This window comes from Chelonia mydas, chromosome 10, assembly GCF_015237465.2.
Source record: "Chelonia mydas isolate rCheMyd1 chromosome 10, rCheMyd1.pri.v2, whole genome shotgun sequence".
In the NCBI taxonomy this organism is placed as follows: domain Eukaryota; kingdom Metazoa; phylum Chordata; order Testudines; family Cheloniidae; genus Chelonia; species Chelonia mydas.
The window spans coordinates 53,345,063-53,365,422 of NC_051250.2; the positions used below are offsets into that span (position 1 = coordinate 53,345,063).

Sequence of the window (20,360 nt, forward strand, 5' to 3'; positions counted from 1 at the left end):
AAAGGCGTTCCAGACTGATGCACAACTACAACTCAGCTACAGAAATGAAAACGTATGCAAAAAATGTGACCACTCCTGTTCCTCTGGGATGTGCACGTTGTGGGTTTGGGGGTGAGGTGTGTGTGTAATGAGTGGCTGCTACCCCCTCAACTCTCTGGGATGTGGGGGAATGACAGACTCTCCAGGGAACGATTCCTTTGACTGCTTCATTGAGGAAAGGAAACTTGTCACAATGCCAAGAACAAAACTGCTGCTGGGCTTAGTTTTGAATTTTATAAAGTGAATAAGTGAAAAACGTATACACACTCACTTCAGACTCGCGCTATGAATAATTAAAAGAATATGTAATTGTATCCAGTTTTCCCCCTCAAGCTCAACCAGCAAAGATATCTTCTGTCCAAGTAACAGGGTGCTTCATGTTTTTTTCAAAAAACTGTCAGAAGTTAACTGAACCAAACATCACTGAATTTATATGCATGCAAGTGGAAATAACAGCCTGACTGTTAGAACAGACAAGAAAGAAGCGCTCAATAGTTTTATTGGATGGAAGTGTAAATTTTTAATTTGACCATGCACAAGGATTTTTCCAATGCTGCAGGTCCTCCCTTCATGCTGGATTCTGATCAGAGATGTGTAAGTGGGGTATAATTGTATTTCTTGAAGAATTTTTTCCACACAATGTACAGTCAATCTGTGGAACTCCTTGCCAGAGGATGTTGTGAAGGCCAAGACTATAACAGTGTTCAGAAATAAATAAATAGATAAATTCATGGAGAATAGGTCCTTCAATGTCTATTAGCCAGTATGGGCTCAGATGGTGTCCCTAGCCTCTGTTTGCCAGAAGCTGGGAATGGGCGACAGGGGATGGATCACTTGATTACCTGTTCTGTTCATTCCCTCTGGGGCACCTGGCATTGGTCACTGTCGGAAGACAGCATACTGGGCTAGATGGACCTTTGGTCTGACCCAGCATGGCTGTTCTTATGTTCTTAATATGCCACTGTACTTGTCCATGTAAGCAAAGCAGCTGACTTCAAAGATCAGGAAAGATGCAGTCATATACGTCAGAGTTGAATTTAGGCTTCTTGGGTATTTTACCACCATTAACACTTGGTCGTACACAGACTTTGCAATTGGCGGAGATCAGACATCTTTACTATGTAATGTAAGATAAAAGAAGGGTGTTTACCAAGTCGTGAATTGCTATGCAGAAATATTTTCAAAGAACAGAGAAAAACATTTCCTTTTTTGAGAAGAACAAGCACTGGTATATATTTAAAAAGTGTAATATAATAGCAATGAGACAAATTTTGCCTTTTATGATACTGATTCAGCCCAATTGCCCAGTGATTTTATCTGGAAGGGGCACAAGCAAGAGCTCTTCTTTATCTTTCATTTTCCACATACTCCTCAGAGAGTTCTACCAACATGCTGTACTCCTTAATTTTTACTCAGGCAAAAATTAGAGTCAATAGCAGTTTTGCCTGAGGAAGGAGTGGTGAAAAAATTATTAAGAAGAATGCACTTAGCACCTTTCACCTGAGGATCTCAAAGTGCTTTACAAATAATAAGGTTCACAATAACTTTTGTGAAATAGGTAAGTATTTCACAAATGGAGAAGCAAAAGTTAAGTGGCCTGCTTAAGTCACACAGCTGGAAGCGGCAGAGGCTGGATATAGGAAACAGGTCTCCTGACTTCCAGTTGCTTACTGTAACCACATGCCCCAGTCTGGCTCACACTACTCTTGCTGTTTGCAGCCAGCAAATTGTTACCTTCTCTCGTAGGGAAAATCTGTTACAGTGGCTACAAATCCTCCTACAGAACAGGCTGAATAGTTTTTCTACTGAATGTGAATAACAGACATTTCCTTGACAGGGTAAGGTTCAATTATTTTCTCTCATCATTTTTATATAGTATATATAATATTCTTTCTTTTTATATATTATATATAATATTCTCACTTCTCTAGTGTCAAGCATGAGATCCTGTCAATCATTGATGAGGATGCTGTTCCTTACTTAGGCTGATTCCTGCCTGTCCTCCTCTCTGCAGGTATGTACCAAAAGGTCGAACAGGTGCAGGCCTACTGCATAGAAAGGGGCAAAATTGTGGTGAGGAGGTCCAATGCTCAGATACTTCAGAGATGGGTGCAGTATAAAGGCCTGCAGAGAACAGAATATGTTCACAACCCATGCATGCCATGCTCCTCAGTGATTCCATCTAAAATAGCTTAGAGAGCTTTGGAACAAGGTTAGGGTATATAGAAACATAGCAAGGGCTAGTGACTAGGCACAGCTCTCCCCCCGCCTACACAAAAAGTGGATGCAGCTCAAAGCAATCTGCTGTCTGGCTGGGAGGATGGCATTCCTTCACCCCCTGCAGAGAAGGTCTATGTAGCAGGAGCCAAATGAGGAAGGAGAAACTAGTGATACCCTCCCAAGGTTTGCTCATCACAAGAGCTCCACCCATAACCCAACCTCTGCCATGATATAGTTCCCACTCATGATGCCATAATGTGTACCCCAACTTGTCTGAGCTGCTGTATTCCATAACCCACGTCTCAAAGTCTTGTACTCCAAATCCGGGCCCCAATTTTCGATCTCCTCTTAAATCCTGCACGTCATAATCCTCTACCCCAGATGGGAAAAAATGGTTCCAAGTATTAAAAAATGTAAGTGCCAGCTCAGACACTCTCTGCAGTATGGGCTAATCTGATCCCTGCTGCACAATGCTCATTTTCTTCAATGTTGTGCAGGGAAGGATGATTTAACCCCATTCAGAAATGGCAGATGTTAGATTTGTGTTTTCTATTCCAATACAAGTACCACTAAATCGATATGTTCTGGAAATGAATATTGGGTGAGATTTCTCTTTAATATAAAATGCAATGAAACTCTGATTATGTAGCAGAAACGCAGGGCTTCTATAAGTTGCTTCTGTGCCCTATAGAAATACTACAAGTGGTTCAGATTGTAAACCCTATCCAGCTCTTACACACTGAAAATTATTGTATGGTATGTTACACATTTATTCCATATCACAATAGCACCTAAATTGGAGCCGATTTACGCTTGGTACTCTATGTACATAGATTAAGAGGCAATCTGTGCCCCCAGAGAACTGACAGTCTAAACAGACAAGGTAGAAGAAAGGCAGCAATAGTATCCTCACTTCACAGATGGGGAACTGAGGCATAGAGAGATGCAAAGTGACTTGCCCAAGATCACACAAGATCTGTGGCAGAGGCAGGAATTGAAAATTCCCTGAATACCACCAGTTCAGTGCGTCGAACACCAAGCCATTCTTCAATGTTTTGAACTGAAATACTCATCCTATTCCTGTTCAGATAAGAACTCTGGAACAAACAAGAGTATTTCTCCGTGTCCAGCCCAGCAGGCACAGACTTTCAACTGAATACTCCTAAATTCCTAGGTTACTGAGCTATTTACACTAACCATCTCACAGAGGCAGTTTTTATCTTCTTTGTAACAAAGTATTTAAAAAAACAGATTACTGCCATGTTTAAAAGAAGAACACACACAAATGTACATATTGTCTTAAATTGTTGCTTTCAATGGCAATTATCAGTCTAAAGATGAATCATAAATCACCCCACGTCCAAACTTGTATAACAGTTGTTTTTGCAAACATGCAGGATAAATTTGTGACCCAGCATTATTCTTACAAACTAGTTCTTTTTGGTACACTTTTCATGTAAGTATATGCTTATATTTACAACTTTCTGATGTTTAAAAATAGAGGTATTCAACATTTGTTATGCAGTTGGTTCTGACCCCTTCTTTGCTTCTTTTCTAGGTTACATTTGAACACCCTGATTGATTTCCAGCTATCTTTTGCCACCTTGTGGAGAAGGTGAAATACTGCATGACATAAATGGCAAACTCTAGAGCTTGTCAGAAAACTCAAATAAACTGGTTAGTCTCTAAGGTGCCACAAGTACTCTTTGTCAGAAAACAAAATTTTTTCCCCTATGGGGAAGAAAAAATTTCATCAAAACTTTCCACTTAAAATTTTGACTTTTCATCAAAAAATTAAAACTTTTGGCCCAAAAAAGAAAAGTTTTCAATGGAGACTCAAATTTCTGCAGAAAGCAGACACTTTTCATGAAAATACTTGTTTAGAAATCACCCAATCTTCAATTGAAACACCGTTTTGATAGAAAAGTTTTGACTAGTCTTAATGGAGTCCCAAAATGGCATCACCATGTGGTCATTTGTAGGTAGGGCCCTACCAAATTCACAGCCATGAAAAACACATCATGGACTGTGAAATCTGATCTCCCTTCATGAAATCTGGTCTTTTGTGTGCTTTTACCCTATATTATACAGATTTCACAGGGGAAACCAGTGTTTCTCAAATTGGGGGTCTTGACCCAAAAGGGAGTTGCGGGGGGGATCGCAAGGTTATTTTAGGGGTGGTTGCGGTATTGCCACCCTTACTTCTGCACTGCCTTTAGAGCTGGGTGGCCAGAGAGCAACAGCTATTGGCCAGGCACCCAGCTCTGAAAGCAGCACCCCGCCAGCAGCAGTGCAGAAGTAAGGGTGGCAATACCATACCGTGCCACCCTTAGTTCTGCACTGCTGCCTTCAGAGGGGGCAGCCGGAGAATAGTGGGTGCTGACTGAGGGACCAGCTCTGCAGGCAGCAGCTCTGACTTCAGAGCTGGGCTCCTGGCCTGCAGCTTTCCAGCTGTCATTTCTAAAGGCAGGGCCGCTGCTAGCAGCAGCGCGGAGGTAAGGGTAGCAGCACCGCAACCCACCCCCGAATAGGCTTGTGACTCCCAACACAACCCCTTTTGGGTCAGGACACCTACAATTACAGCACTGTGAAATTTTAGATTTAAATAGCTGAAATCATGAAATTTACGATTTTTTAAATCTCATGACTGTGAAATTGACCCAAATGGCCTGTGAATTTGGTAGGGCCCTATTTATAGGGGTAAAAAACCCAACTTTGTATGTTGTTACATCCATCCATGAAAGTGCAGGGAACAATCTCCATGAGAGAATGTATCAGTTATTAATCTGATCTTATACCTTACTTAAGATAAACATGGTAGAAGAATAGTGACATGGAAACCTGCAACAGATTTGGGTTTGATTTTTATATTTGCCCACAAGTAAAGATTTTCAAACATAAAAACTACTAGACCTATAAGTAGGTCTTGAGCAGTGTTGGAATTTAACAGCCTGAATGATGGATCGCCACTTTCCTTCAGTATAATGTCCCAGAATAAGAGGTATAGAGCTCTTTGAACTACAGGGCTCAGCCCCAGGAGACTGGCATAATTCCAATAGTACTCATGGATATTCTAATATAGCAGAGTATATTGTGCTATTCAGGACTCCAATCTTCCACAAATGGTAATGAGTCTTTTGTTCCAAATAAGCTCACAGTGCCCCAAGCTGGCTGTCTTCAATACCTGGACAAGTGACTCACTGGAAAATCAGCCTACAGGCAATCTTTTTCCCCCAGTTCTGAAGATGCTTCATGCATTGGGCCAATAGGAACTGATCAAATAACTAAGGTGACTGGATCTTCAGTGTGGAACATTGGAATCATATGGATGGGAGGATATTTCAAAGTGAGGTGCACAAGCAATGGTGTGACTGACATTCAAGGAGGTGTATAAAGGACATGGGGGCAGAGAAAGAAAAAAGGTATCCCAGTGCACTTTACAACCAAGCAATGCCCATCCAACTTGTTCTTTGATGTCCTCACCTTTCCAGAATCAAAATGGGGATGTACAATTAAGGTAGGAGGTGAGAATTTACCATCTGTGTCCCTTTTGCTATTTTTTTCAAGTCTCAGCCTTTTCTTACATTTTCCAACCTGTATCTGTACATGCAGTTCTTCCTTATTTAAACCATCTCTTGCCCTGAGTTATAATTATTATTTGATTACTAAACATATATATGATGGTAGTGCCTGTAGGCCCCAATATATATTAGGGCCCATGATGCTAACCTCTGTACAAACACATAAGATAATGTGGTCACCACCCTCAGGACCTTACCTTATTAATTGCTCTTCTTTTGTCTATGTGCTCTGTCATATTTTTCTTCATCTTTGTCTTCTTTTTCCTTTTCTCACTTTTCTCTGCTCATTGCTCTTCTCTTCCTCCACACTTTTAAATCCATTCCCCCCTCTTCTTTCCTCCATCTCTCCCCCTCATTCTTACTTGTTTATTCCCAGTTCTATATTGACCCTCCTCTTTGCCCTGAAACAGACTTCATTTTTTTGCACCCTTCCACCCTTGCCTTGGCAACCTAGGGTGGGGGAAGTGAAGAGAAACTGGCTGGGTTAGCAGCTGCCACAATATGGGGGCAATGTGCTGAGCTCTTTATAAATCTGACCACTCACAGTATAATAGTCTGAGAGAGTGACACTGTGTTGATCTGAATCTTCCGTTGCACCTGCCCTAGAAAAGTCTGTACCCATTTTTAGCAACAATGCAGCTGCACGGTTAGAAATGATATAAGCGTTAGTGTAAATGGTGCTCAGGAGTGTTTACCCAACATTATGAAAACCTGCTTATGTGAAAGGAAGCGAGCTCGTCAGGTTTTCATGACATGGTGGTAAAAATGCCTGAGCCCATTTACACTAGCATTTTTATCCTGTTGAGAGCAATGCTGCAGTTGCACCTGTCCTGGAACACAGACTACAGACAAAAATGATTTTCTTGCATAAAGACCTGTGTGGGAGGACTACCTCAAAGTCTATGATGGGCAAGGTACGTGACTTCACTGGGAAGATTTTGAAAGGGTGGAGGATAATGTGGTAATAGATCAGTGTCCTAGTTGGAACTATGTACGTGGTCAGAAAAATGTAACTTCTGTAAAGGTTCATGATTAATATAGCAGTGGCATAAGTGTTTTAGCTAGCCATCTAAAATGGTTGAAGTCCAAAGATCTCAAAGCAGTTTTTAAATGTGAGTTAACTTTAAGTTAAATTAGCTATGACTTAGTGCTGAATGCCCTCCTGTTCCTTTGACTTCAAAAGTATACATTGAGACTCTGCAGTTCTAAAAAATTAGGCCACTTATTTACCGAAAGGATTTAGGTGCCTAACTTTTGGGACCCAAATTTGATAATTTTGGCACCCAAATTTGATAATTTTGGCACAAGTGTCACATATCATCTCTGATGTAGGTATTCTCTCAATTTTACAAATGGGAAAGGTGAACTGACTTGCCCAAGAACACAGTCAGCACCAGAAGTGGAATAGAATACAGATATCCTGATTTTCAGACCCAGTTCTAGCCACCAGCCAATTGAGCACAGTTTTTCTTTTCCTCGACCCTGGTCTCCCCTGTCCCCCACAACAAGAAAGGAATGTGATAATGATGAAGACGACCTTTTGGCTAACCACCTGTACTTGTATTTCTCCTTTCCTCAAAATGCAATAGCATAACATTATTTCACGCAGTAGGAGGACATTCTGGATGCAACTCCTGACGCACTGAAACATGTTAATTTTTTATTTTCCAAGTGTGTGGCTATTTTAAAAATTATAACCTTGATACATATCAATATGTAGAAACTTTTCCTTTCTATGGAAAAGAGCCCATCCTCTTTTGAGAATAATTACACACATTTCTAAAGCACCCATCAAAATGCTTTGTGGATGCATTTATTTAGATGTGTCTGACTGGAGCATGGACCACTACTTCTTTTTCCAGTGGTGATTTTTGTTTGTTTGCTTTTTTGGAGGGGCAAGGCAGGGACACTTCATCCTTTGGAAAATGCTTTCTTGAAGAAGTGGGTCTTGCCCCATGCCTTGAAGGTAGACAGCACTAGCCTCATATGAACCTCCAGCTTCTAGAGGTACAAGACTGATACATTGCTTTTTTTTTTGTTTTGGTAAATGTTTATAACTTTATTATTAAATTGATGTGCAGTTAGGGAATAATTTCTCACTGGCATGATAAGCACTGAGCCTTGTTACTGCTTTTCAGTCACAAAGTCGCCTGGGGCTTGGGTAGAGAGTAGAGCACCAAGACCCAGATCCTCCAAGGTATTTAGGCGCTTCATTTTCCCTGATTTCAATGGGAGAGAAGCAGCTTCATCCCTGTGAAGACTGGAGCCAGCCTGACTCCTAGCTACCTGCCCTTGGCACTGATACGCCCCCCCACACCACGCATGGGTGCTGGAACTCCCTGGTTTGAAGTGGTTTCCAGCATGTACAGGGTTTACAGTTTGGTTCAAGGGCTCTCAGCACCCCCACTATACACATGCTTCCAGCACCCCTGCCAGTAGGGTACGTGAGCCCCTCCCCTCCATGTGACGCGGGGCCCTGTTTACAGATAGGGCTGGAGACCCCAGCGGCTGAGGCCCAGCTCTGCAATGGGAGTTTGGTGCCTAACTCCCAGGGCAGCCCACTAGGGCGTTCATTGCCTCAACCCCTGTCAAACGCGGCCCTGGGGGGCGCGCCCAGGAAGGCTGGGGCGGGCTCGCAGCCCAGCCTCCCTCCTCCGGCAGCTGCCCGGCTAGGGGGACGCGCAGCGCCGCCCCTCCAGGGGCCCCATCCTGTAGCGAGGCGGCCGATTCCCCCGCACGTCCACTGACGGCGCCTCGCTTCACAGCAGCGTCCGTCTCGCTCTCCCCGCGGGCCGAGGTGGTTCGGTCGGAACTCACTGCGCATGCGCCCAACGTGCAACGCCTCGGGCCGTTTCTTCCCCCGGGGCCGTATGACCCGCCGCTCTCCGGCCTCTGCTTCCTCCCATCGCCCCTCCTATCCGGTTCCGGGTCAGGGCAGTGGTGGGGCCGGGAGGCGTTGGGGTCTCTCCGCTGCCCCGGGCGACTCGGAGCCGCCGCCTGGAAGGGTTTATTCCCCGTTCGGTACGTCCCGTGCTCGCCGCCGGAGCGGTGGAAGCCCCCAAGGGGCTGGGAGACGCCGCTGTGGCTGAGGAGGGGCTGCCCGGGCGGCGGGGGTGGGGGCCGGGGAGCGGGAGAGGCCAGTTGCTCTTGCTAGCTCTCTGTGGCGGGAGGGGGCGAGGACGGGAGGAGAGAGGTGCCCCCTGGAGGAGTGTGACTGGGGCGGGGGGTGCTGGGGCGGCTGGACAGTCCCTTGCTCATTGTTGGAGGGCGGCCCCGTTCTTGGGTCATCCCGCGAGCAGGGGCAGGGCAGGGCAGGGCAGGGGGGGTGGGGGTGTTGCTCTGTCTCTGGCCGGCCGCTCAGTGGCCTGTGGCGTGTGGCTTAGGATAACGTCGTACTTGGTAAATGTAACTAGCCTTGGCCACTGTTCAGTTGGGCTGCCCAGGTTCTTTGTTGGGCGCCCTCTCCGTAAGTTTGGAGGTAGGAACTGGCCTTTAATGTGCTTTTACAGTAACGTATACGTTAAACTACTGTATGAAACTGCAGTAATAACGTATCTAACGTAAAATCTTAAAAGCAAAGCTGTTATGTGTACTAGATCATTAGTTAGGTTCATAGAATCATAGAATATCAGGGTTGGAAGGGACCTCAGGAGGTCATCTAGTCCAACCCCCTGCTCAAAGCAGGACCAATCCCCAATTTTTGCCCCATATCCCTAAATGGACCCCTCAAGGATTGAACTCACAACTCTGGGTTTAGCAGGCCAAAGCTCAAACCACTGAGCTATCCTTGGCCCCCAGCTGTGTTTTGCTTTCAGAGTAGCAGCTGTGTTAGGCTGTTTCCGGAAAAAGAAAAGGAGGACTTATGGGAGACTACGAAACTTATTAGAGCATAAGCTTTCGTGGGCTAGCGCCCACGTCATCGGATGCATAGAATGAAACATGTAGTAAGATATACACATGCAGGTAAGTTGGAAGTTACCCTACAAACTGTGAAAGGCTAATTAGTTAAGATGAGCTATTATCAGTAGGAGAAAAAAACTTTTGTAGTGATAGTCAAGATGGCCCATTTAGACTGTTGACAAGAAAGGTGTGAGGTTACTTAAGGAAATAGATTCAATCTGTGTAATGACCCAGCCACTCCCAGTCTCTATTCAAACCCAAGTTAATGGTATCTAGTTTGCATATTAATTCAAGCTCAGCAGTTTCTCGTCTGTTTTAGAAGCTTTTCTGTTGCAAAACTGCCACTCTTAAATCTTTTACTGAGTGGCCAGAGAGGTTGAAGTATTCTCCTACTGGTTTTTTAATGTTATGATTCCTGATGTCAGATCTGTGTCCATTTATTCTTTTGAGTAGAGACTGTCCGGTTTGGCCAATGTACATGGCAGAGGGGCATTGCTGGTGCATGATGGCATATATCACATTGGTAGATGTGCAGATGAACAAGCCCCTGATAGCATGGCTAATGTGATTAGGTCCTACGATGGTGTCACTTGAATAAATATGTGGACAGAGTTGGCATCGGGCTTTGTTGCAAGGATAGGTTCCTGGGTTAGTGTTTTTGTTATGTGGTGTGTGGTTGCTGGAGAGTATTTGCTTCAGGTTGGGGGGCAGTCTGTAAGGGAGGACTGGTCTGTCCCCCAAGATCTGTGAGAGTGAGGGATCATTTTTCAGGATAGGTCGTAAATCTTTGATGATGCACTGGAGAGGTTTTAGCTGGGGGCTGAAGGTGACAGCTAGTGGCATTCTGTTGTTTTCTTTGTTGGACCTGTCCTGTAATAGGTGACTTCTGGGTACTCTTCCGGCTCTGTTTGTTCTGTTTTTTTACTTCAGTAGGTGGGTATTGTAGTTTTAAGAATGCTTGATGGAGATCTTGTAGGTGTTTGTGTCTGTCTGAGGAATTGGAGCAAATGCGGTTGTATCTTAGAGCTTGGCTGTAGACAATGGATCGTGTGGTGTTTCCTGGATGGAAGCTGGAGGCATGTAGGTAAGTATAGCGGTGAGTAGGTTTCTGGTATAGGGTGGTGGTTATGTGACCATCGCTTATTAACACTGTAATGTCCAGGAAGTGGATCTCTTGTGTGGACTGGTCCAGGCTGAGGTTGATGGTGGGATGGAAATTGTTGAAATCATGGTGGAATTCCTCAAGGTCTTCTTTTCCATGGGTCCAGATGATGAAGATGTCATCAATGTAGCACAAGTAGAGTAGGGGTGTTAGGGGACGAGAGCTAAGGAAGCGTTGTTCTAAGTCAGCCATAAAAATGTTAGCATACTGTGGGGCCATGTGGGTACCCATAGCAGTGCCGCTGACTTAAAGGTATACGTTGTCCCCAAACGTGAAATACTTGTGGGTGAGGACAAAGTCACAAAGGTCAGCCACCAGATTTGCCATGACATCACTGGGGATACTGTTCCTGACGGCTTGTATTCCACCTTTGTGTGGAATGTTGATGTAGAGGGCTTCTACATCCATAGTGGCCAGGAGGGTGTTTTCTGGAAGATCACCGATGGATTGTAGTTTCCTCAGGAAGTCAGTGGTGTCTCGAAGATAGCTGGGAGTGTTGGTAGCGTAGGGCCTGAGGAGAGAGTCTGCATAGCCAGACAGTCCTGCTGTCAGGGTGTCAATGCCTGAGATGATGGGGCGTCCAGGATTCCCAGGTTTATGGATCTTGGGAAGCAGATAGAATGCCCCTGGTCAGAGTTCTAGGCATGTGTCTGCACAGATCTGTTCCTGTGCTTTTTCAGGGAGTTTCTTGAGCAGATGGTATAATTTCTTTTGGTAATCCTTAGTGGGATCAGAGGATAATGGCCTGTAGAAGAGTTAGAGAGCTGCGTAGCAGCCTCTTGTTCATATTCCAACTTATTCATGATGACGACAGCACCTCCTTTGTCAGCCTTTTTGATTATGATATCAGAGTTGTTCCTCCCGCTCAGTCTTACTCTGTTCTTGTGAGTAGGTTTGATTGAAACATACAAAAATCATATTTTGAAATGGTGTGGAGTGTGTTCTTTAATACGCGGTCAATTCAACAGATAGCAGCAGGCAGAACAGAACGATATCACAAAGTTCAGAGCATGGTCAGTGCTTTACTATCATATGAACAGACAACTCCTTATTTCCAAAATGTAGCTGTTGAGAGTAGGAATAGCTTCTAGTGGTTACTCTGCAGAAAAGATGAAACTTGTTAATCTTGAGCTTCTTTTTTTGTCAAAACTGACAAAAATAAAATTTAAAATCCTGGGTTGATTGCTAGATTAAAATAGATAAATGTTGGCTGTCTCAGTTTTTATAGTAACAGGTTCTGAATATTTAGATGGATACACCACATTAACTTACAGGAAATAGTGAGCTGGGTTCAATCTATTGGCCCCTGGAATACTAAATTCACTTAAATTTTTTTCAAACTTCAGCTGAATGCTTACGTTCTTGCTCTCTACACAGCACAGCAATAGAAGTTGCTCAAAACTCCACTGGCCTTGTATTAATGTAGGTTTCCCAATTTTTTTTAGAGACTAGTCTCATGGACCACCTTCTCTTCCCTCATGATTTAATGGATTACCCCTGCCATTGAATATTAAATAACTGTATCCCAACTAGAACAGTTGCATACCTCAAAAAGTAATATGAGGAAAGAAATTAGTGTTAACTTCTAGTGTATTTTAATAGTTGGAAACGAGGAGGAGCCCAGCACCATGTATGAATCAAGTCTTGGTGGATCACAGTTGAGGAACTGCTGGCTGAACTCTAAATCTTCCTTTAAATGATGATTGTGTTTAGTTAGGCTATAGATACAGAGTGGCTGCATTATCACATGTATTTAACAACTGAAACAGACACTTAAGATGTTTTTCAGTTATGCCCAAGTTTCTTCAGTGGAAACTACCAGGGTAGGTGAGTACATACAACTTGCAACTCTCTCCTCTGTTTTCCAAGTAAAAGTTCTTTGCACTAATGATTTGATAAACACTAATGATCATTATGTTGATTTAAAGTGATTACTAATCTTCTAACAGTATTTTCAGCATAAAATTCATAAACAACTCCATCTCTTCCAGCATATCTGTGCTTAATCTGGTGCCAAGTCTGTTAATTGCACAGCTGTGTTATTGTTAGCCACCTTAAATGACTGGTTTATTAAGCAATAAGACATTCTAGGTGGTGAGCTTCAAGATGATTATAACGCCTTGGGCTATATTCTGAGGCACAAAGCCAAAGTGGCTTTATCCAACTTAAAGCAATAACTGCTGTACAGTGCATTACCTAGAGTTCAGTATTGCTATTATGAAATAGAATTTAATGCAATTTCCTCATCAGTGAAAGCTATTTTTAGAGTTACAAGATGCTTATGAAGCAAGGCATTTTTATTACTTTCTGAAGGGTGGGAAGGACTTGAAACTTAACAGGTAGTTAGTACTTGATAAAGATTAATGGTTATTTCATTTTTTTTTTTTTTACCTCATGTCACAAACTTACAAGCAATTCAAACAGGGTTTTGCTCAGGTGCAGTAAAACATATAATGGTGTTTTAATTTGGGTAACTCTCTGCCACTTGGTTGAATTTGGAAATGCTATTTTTCTAGTCACAGGTTTCAGAGTAACAGCCGTGTTAGTCTGTATTCGCAAAAAGAAAAGGAGTACTTGTGGCACCTTAGAGACTAACCAATTTATTTGAGCATAAGCTTTCATGAGCTACAGCTCACTTCATCGGATGTATACTGTGGAAAATACAGAATATGTTCTTATACATACAAACCATGAAAAAATGGGTGTTTACCACTACCAAAGGTTTTCTCTCCCCCCACCCCACTCTCCTGCTGGTAATAGCTTATCTAAAGTGATCACTCTCCTTACAAGTCATTATGCAAGGTAACCTATTTCCCCTTGTTTTGTCCTCCCCCCCCCCCCCCGATGTTCTTGTTAAACCCTGGATTTGTGCTGGAAGTGGCCCACCTTGATTATTATACATATTGTAAGGAGAGTGATCACTTTAGATAAGCTATTACCAACAGGAGAGTGGGTTTGTGTGGGGGGGGGGGGGAGGAAGGGGGGGGGAGAAAACCTGGATTTGTGCTGGAAATGGCCCACCTTGATTATCATACACATTGTAAGGAGAGTGATCACTTTAGATAAGCTATTGCCAGCAGGAGAGTGGGGTGGGGGGAGAGAAAACTTTTTGTGGTGGTAAACACCCATTTTTTCATGGTTTGTATGTATAAGAACATCTTCTGTATTTTCCACAGTATGCATCCGATGAAGTGAGCATAGCTCACGAAAGCTTATGCTCAAATAAATCGGTTAGTCTCTAAGGTGCCACAAGTACTCCTTTTCTTTCTAGTCACAGTTCTTCTGAAAGTGTTACCAAAGCTGAAAATAGTGTTATTGTCGTTACAAAATGTTTATAAATTTTAAAGGCAACTTGAACTGAAATTTCACGCTTAGCTGGTAAGATAACTAACTTAATGTTCTCTCTTACATGCTGTGGAAAAATGTAAAGCAGTGTTTTCTAGATAGTATTAGTGATCAAAAGAGATTGGAATTAAAAGTTAACAATTTTTCTAAACTGAGAATAGAACTTTTTATCTGATCATTGGTCCAGGGCCAGTACTTGGAAAAACTTACTACACCTGAAGCCATTACTGTTAATCCACCACACATTCTGTCTTGCTGTGAAGTCACTTTAAAATCACTGCTAGTGTTAGAATGGAATGGATTTACTGTATCTGAAAGATTGAACTCCATCTAACATGATGCATAATCCTTTAGCATCAAGTTGTTGACAAGGTAGTGACTAAGTTCATTAGAGCTTGCTAGGGCTAGAAATGAATGCTCTATACATGTGGAAAGATAAGACTGTCTAGTTTCTGTTATACAATATTTAGTTCTATCCATATGGGTTCAGAAGATGTACTTTAAAGCTACCACTACTTCCAAGTGATCCTATGCTGATCCAGGACTGAATGTATAAAGTCCTCTTCCTTGTACCACACTCTTAATTTTGTACAAACATCTGTTGTTTGCCTGTGAATCTTATGACTTCTGATGGTCTCTAGTTTTAATTATAGAACCAATTGTGGTATAGATTCCAAAGAGAGGAAGGACACAATCTCTGTACCAAGGTTTTTTTGTTTTTTAGTACTTGGATAGGTGTCCAATCTCTAGTTCTATTGATTTGAGCTACTTAACCACAAACCAGGTTAAGCAAGGGCAGTAGGAAGGCAAACTTTACTATATTGGTTTGCTAGTTTATTTGAACCCTGATCTAAAGGACCTGCCTCAAACAATGAGATGGTAATTGATAGGATGTGAAGACTCAATCTATAGCTGATTTACTGATACTCCAAACTATGAAACAAACTGATATATTGTTACCGTGTCAGTGGCCAAGCGTTTTTGTCCATAGATTCTAGAAATGGACCTTCAAATAACAATTGTATATTTTAATTTTGAAACATTAATGCTGCTAGTACCTCTATCGAAAGAGTAAGAATTGGATTTTAATGATACTTTCCTGTGCAGAAAATCTGGTTTTGACATCCAAATTTGTGTGCTTTGAGACACCTGGAATATGAAAGTCACTGAAAAGCCAAACTTTGGCTCTTGTAAGGGAGCAGAACTGTACACCAGCTATGTGATGTGAATTTCATCTCTTGGAAGTTGTCTGACCTTCATTACTGTAGCTATCTATATAGCAAACTTAGCTTCTAAGAGATCAAGCTTCAATTACTTATACAGGTAAAGTGATGGAGAGGTACTGAAAGAAAACGAAGCTCACTGTTCCAAGAAGAAAAGGAGTGCTTGTGGCTGCTTGTGGGGAGGAGTGGGTGAGAACCAGAGAAAAATTGGTATTGGTTTTTTCCCCCCAGTCTTTCCTTAGACCTTTGACTGAGCGTGAACTGCATTATCAGGGCATACTAAACATAGCTAAGTTTAATTTTAATTTGTTCTTCTATTACTGAAATAAAAATATAGGTTGAGGTGCTTTGTTAAGGAAGTACGTTAGGAGATAAAATAACATAGTGGGTCCAACACTGTTAGAGCAGCAGGCTGGGGATCATGTACTGAAGATTTTTGTTTAGAAACTGCATAAACAAAAATTGTAGTAGTTTTCTGCTTTGTAAGCATTTGTGAGCAAAATGTGTCAAATTATTCTGTAGCTAATTCGCAAGTCAGCAATATTCTGACTTCCTTCAAACTGATGCTGCTTATTACTCCTGTTATTAGTTTCATGTTCTTGTAGCTTCTAGATGATAGTGCTTTCATGCATGAAGCTTCACTTAGACTGTTTTATCTATCTTGACTATTTAATCTGAATGAATGTTTAAAGAGATACTGAAGTTTAGTTGACCCAAATTTGATCTTCCCTTAAATCACCATGTATTTTGCAGACAATATCTTATGCAGGGCTTGAAATTCTTCTTGTAAATGACTTACAATTGTGTTATACAGTCCTTAAAAATACCTGCTTCTTAAATATAGCTACATGTTCATCAGTGAATAGAATATTGCTGATAAGAATCCAGTTGCAATCATCTCTCTCCTCCTGCCTAGTTAATAGATCTGGGAAGTTCTTTTATAGAATAACTTCTAAACTTTACTGCATCTTGAGCAAATACTCAAACCCCGTTCATGTTACATACTTAAGTAATATCTTTCAAGTTTATCCAAATGTCTCATAAAATGTGTACATGCAGGGATTACTTGCCCATTGAAATGCAGCAACCTCTGAGGTAAAGAACAGTTGTCAGCTGATACACAGCATACTCCACGCATGTAGTGAGAGGGAAAACTTGCTCATGGTATTTGGGATTTTAAATGTCAATGCAGTGTATACAATCTCTTAAAGAGCATCATCTGAAAGTGCCACGTTAGGAACTGCATGGACGTGAGTTTCTCATTTCTTAATCTCCCCTATTCTTTTTAATTTCTAATTATCTTTTATTTTCACGTTAAAGCAGGCTCTTTCCAGTTTTCTCTCATTAACCTTGATTGTTCTTATCTTTTACTCCACACGAAGTATTCTCTGCTGGTTGTTACTCTTACAAAACTTTCCCTTTGTATATAGTCTTCTGTTCTGCAGTCTATATTGAGAAATATTTTGACTGAGTTAGGTTCTCCAGAAGGGAAATACTCCTACGGAAAAGGCCGTGTTCAAAATGTACCTGCCCTTATTGATAGGAATGTCTAGCTCCAAACATGTAACTTTCTTCCAAACGTTTGATATTTACTGTCTATTAGAAACATTGATCACTTAATTAATTAGGAGACATTGATTTGTTAGTGTCCAGTTTCAACATGTAACGGAGACTAAACCTTATAAGGAAAATAATTTGACTCAAGCACCAGGAGCTATGTCATGACTTTTTAGAACTGTAGTGGGAAGTTTGTCATGACCTGGAGAGGGAACCCTCTGGAGTACATGTTTAAGAAACTAGTGTCTCAGATGTAACTGAACTGTGGTAATAAAGTTGTAGCCAACACAGCTGAATTTTCAGGTGAAAGTGCACTGCTTTCTTCAAGGGGTAGCTATTGAGAGTTTGCTCATTGGCTAAATGAATCATATTAATAATCTTTTGGTCTCACTCTTCAGTTTTGTCTACTTGACATTGCTGTGCTACATAAAATCAGTAGCCCTTAAAAATAATTGTAGCGAATGTAGAAATTGGTTTTATGTCATCGGGATTGTTTGTGATTCAAACAGTGCAGAAAATTTTTGCATCTACCAATGATTGTATGCCATTCAGGAATGGAGAAGACTGTACATTTTGTACATTGATGGTTCTTGTTTTGGTGTAGGAGGGCCATCACTTCTTGTGTGCCTTTTAATAAGAATTAACAAAACAGTTTTCTGGCAGTTTAGCCCTTTATATTAGTTTGGCTGCTTTAGCTGCATGATCAGATTTAAAGTTTATTCTCCATTGTGGTGGTATGTAACTCAAAGTGCAGTCCAATGGCACCTTCTTAATCAATAAATTTGACTCTTGTGCATCTCATGCTTTCTTCAGTGATAAGTTCTTACTGCAGCAAACTCCTGTCAATCCTGTAAAATCAACATAGCTATGAGATTCTGAGCTGGATTCTGTATGTGACTCCTTGTTACTGGTGATGTGTGAGCCTGAAAGAAAAGCACAGCTTCATTTGAATGTCCCAGAGTGAATTTGCTTTAAAAAAAAATTAACTATCTGAAAAAATGTTCTAATTTTGAGATAAATGTGGAATTCCAATAAACCTTTTAAGGTACTGTTCAAAATCGAACTAGACCATAAGACTTTGCTTTATTTTGTCTGAGACAGAAGAGAATAACTTCATTACCATTTCCAGAATTACTGGGAGATTTCTATTGTTTGATAGTTTGTGGCAATAATGGATTGATGTAATCCAGTTTACTAAAAGCTATTAATATCTTACAATAATACTTGACATTTTTTCAAAACCTAACTGGTGCACAGTTTCCTCATAAGTATTATCCAATTACCAGCAGAACAATTAGGAGACAGCTAGCAAGTGAAACTTATTTGATATAATAATCTTCACAGTTACTAGTACTAATCATTCTCAGTTCATATTCTCATTTTCAGGTGAGACACTTCAGTGCTGTCTGCCATAAAAGTATTTGGCTGGACACTGTGGGTTGACTTGTGACACTTAGCAAAGTGTCTCCCTACAAAGTTCAGCCTGCTAGAGCATCTTTCAGGGGTTTTTGAGCGAACATGTTGTACTTGTTAGTAAATTAACTATGTAATATCCAACATCTGGGTCAGCTCGAAGGAATAGATGCCATATAGATATGTGGGAAAGCAATAGATGATTGAAACTGTTTGCAACTGGAAACATTATAGAGATGCTGATCTGACCCTTTCACACTTTTAGTTCTTGCAGAACTTTTTTTTTAAAGCACCTTTTGTGCCGGTGCTTTACCTTTGTATTGATAGTATTCTATCTCTCTGGCCTAAATTGCGGAATGACTTTTGTCCAAATTGGGCACCTGATTTGGACTGCTCCTGCAAAAATGCTAGGAGCTTATGGAAGCTTCAGTGAGCAGATATTAATTTAAAAATATTCAGGTGATATTTTCCCACATTGAAGCAATGTTTGCATTCTTGTTGTGGCTTACAAAACAAGATTAGTTAACATGAAAAAGGAGACGTAGTTATAAAGATGCCAGGAAAATATTCTGAATCAGACATGTTAAATTATTCCTAACCCTGGCTGTAGTCTGCAGTTCATCAACATAGTTATATAACGTTTATAAAGTTATAATAAATTGTGTATTAGATATAAAGGTTAAAGGCTTCAGCAGTCAGTGTCATATATATGTAGGTCACCTTTGACAAAGTCACAGACATCAAAGGTGAGCACAAATCCTAGAAATAAAGATAATCATTTAGTTCCTTTCTCTCTCTCCAGCATGAGAGGAGCTGATAAGCTTAATGTGCTTTAGTACTGATATCTCCTTTTCTTGTTAACTATCAAGAATAAAATCTCTTGAAGGTTTACTTCCTCACAAATAAAAACTAGTAGTTTTCTTCAGGTAAGACTGAATCCTCTACTGATTTGATTCACTTAGGAACTCTTCCTTTATGAAATCAGAATGACAATAAATCCTTAGATCAGCTATACAAGAACCTCTTGTCTTTCTTAACGAGCTTTGACGTTAAATTATACAACAGTCAGCTTACTAACATCTGGGAAGAAGTACACAACATTAAAAATGTTGCCCTTGGTTTTCTAAATATGACTTATGATTTATTTACGATCAGTTGTAGATTCTAAAGAAACAGTAGCAAAATCATTAAGAGGATCTAATGGGGGTGCATAAAAAGCTTCGAAGTATTACCGAGAGGACTTAAATTAGTACATGAATTCACTGGGCCAGAACCTTTAGTTCAGTTTGATCTATATTATCGGGAAGGTCCAAAAAACATTGTATGGTTTTGCAAAATTACCAGGATTCTCAAGTTTTCAATGTAACTTTTTCCCTCAATTCTCATTTTAGCAATTATCCCTTAAGCTGTCAGCTCATCACTAAACTCTGAGGTGTATCAGCTTAATATTTGCATTAGTAATTTTTGATGAAATCACATGATTCAAGTTTACATGCTAAGTAAATGCTGTTTTCAGAGATGGAATTGTGGTAAAGATTCTAGAGAAATCTTAAAGCCATCAGTCGTTACAGATTTTCAGTTGATTGTACCACCTCTAACAGATGAAATGAAAGGCACTGCAAAGACTGAAAAAAATCATATCTTCTGTTCTTTGTTTCCACATTTGAATAAGTAGTTTTAAAATCTTCTATATAATGCTTCCTTCCTTTACACCATTGCTGCTGTTTAGGGGGGCATCATAGGGGAGAAGGTGGTGAAAGTTCATCTTGGAAAGTAAGATGTTGAGATAAAACTGCAATGATGGCAGTAAGGCAGGGGGGAGAGGAAGGAACAAAGAAAGCAATATTAAAACTGTCAGTGGGCTGTGCTGAGCTAATTCTAAGAAATCATCAGCATTACAAGAGATTACGTATTCAATAT

The 20,360-nt window shown here is 41.0% G+C and overlaps 1 protein-coding gene and 1 long non-coding RNA gene across 7 annotated transcripts in view; both read left to right on the top strand.

Annotated features, from left to right (window-relative positions):
• The window catches only part of LOC122462179, a 59,082-nt gene extending 55,158 nt beyond the window's left edge, over positions 1–3,924 (top strand). The window contains exons 3-4 of the long non-coding RNA XR_006284585.1: positions 1,971–2,053; positions 3,818–3,924. This is a non-coding gene — a long non-coding RNA (uncharacterized LOC122462179). The remainder of the gene's footprint in view (positions 1–1,970; positions 2,054–3,817) is intronic.
• A 4,789-nt stretch (positions 3,925–8,713) lies between these two features.
• Positions 8,714–20,360, top strand: part of BNIP2 (BCL2 interacting protein 2) — a 30,347-nt gene continuing 18,700 nt past the window's right edge. For 2 of the 6 annotated variants that reach the window (XM_043524553.1, XM_043524555.1), the window contains exon 1: positions 8,714–8,861. The gene's annotated coding sequence lies outside the window, so the exon portion shown is untranslated. Of the gene's footprint in view, positions 8,862–12,671; positions 12,730–20,360 lie in introns of all 6 variants that reach the window. The other 4 variants (XM_037910924.2, XM_043524554.1, XM_037910926.2 and 1 more) reach the window with 3 other exon arrangements.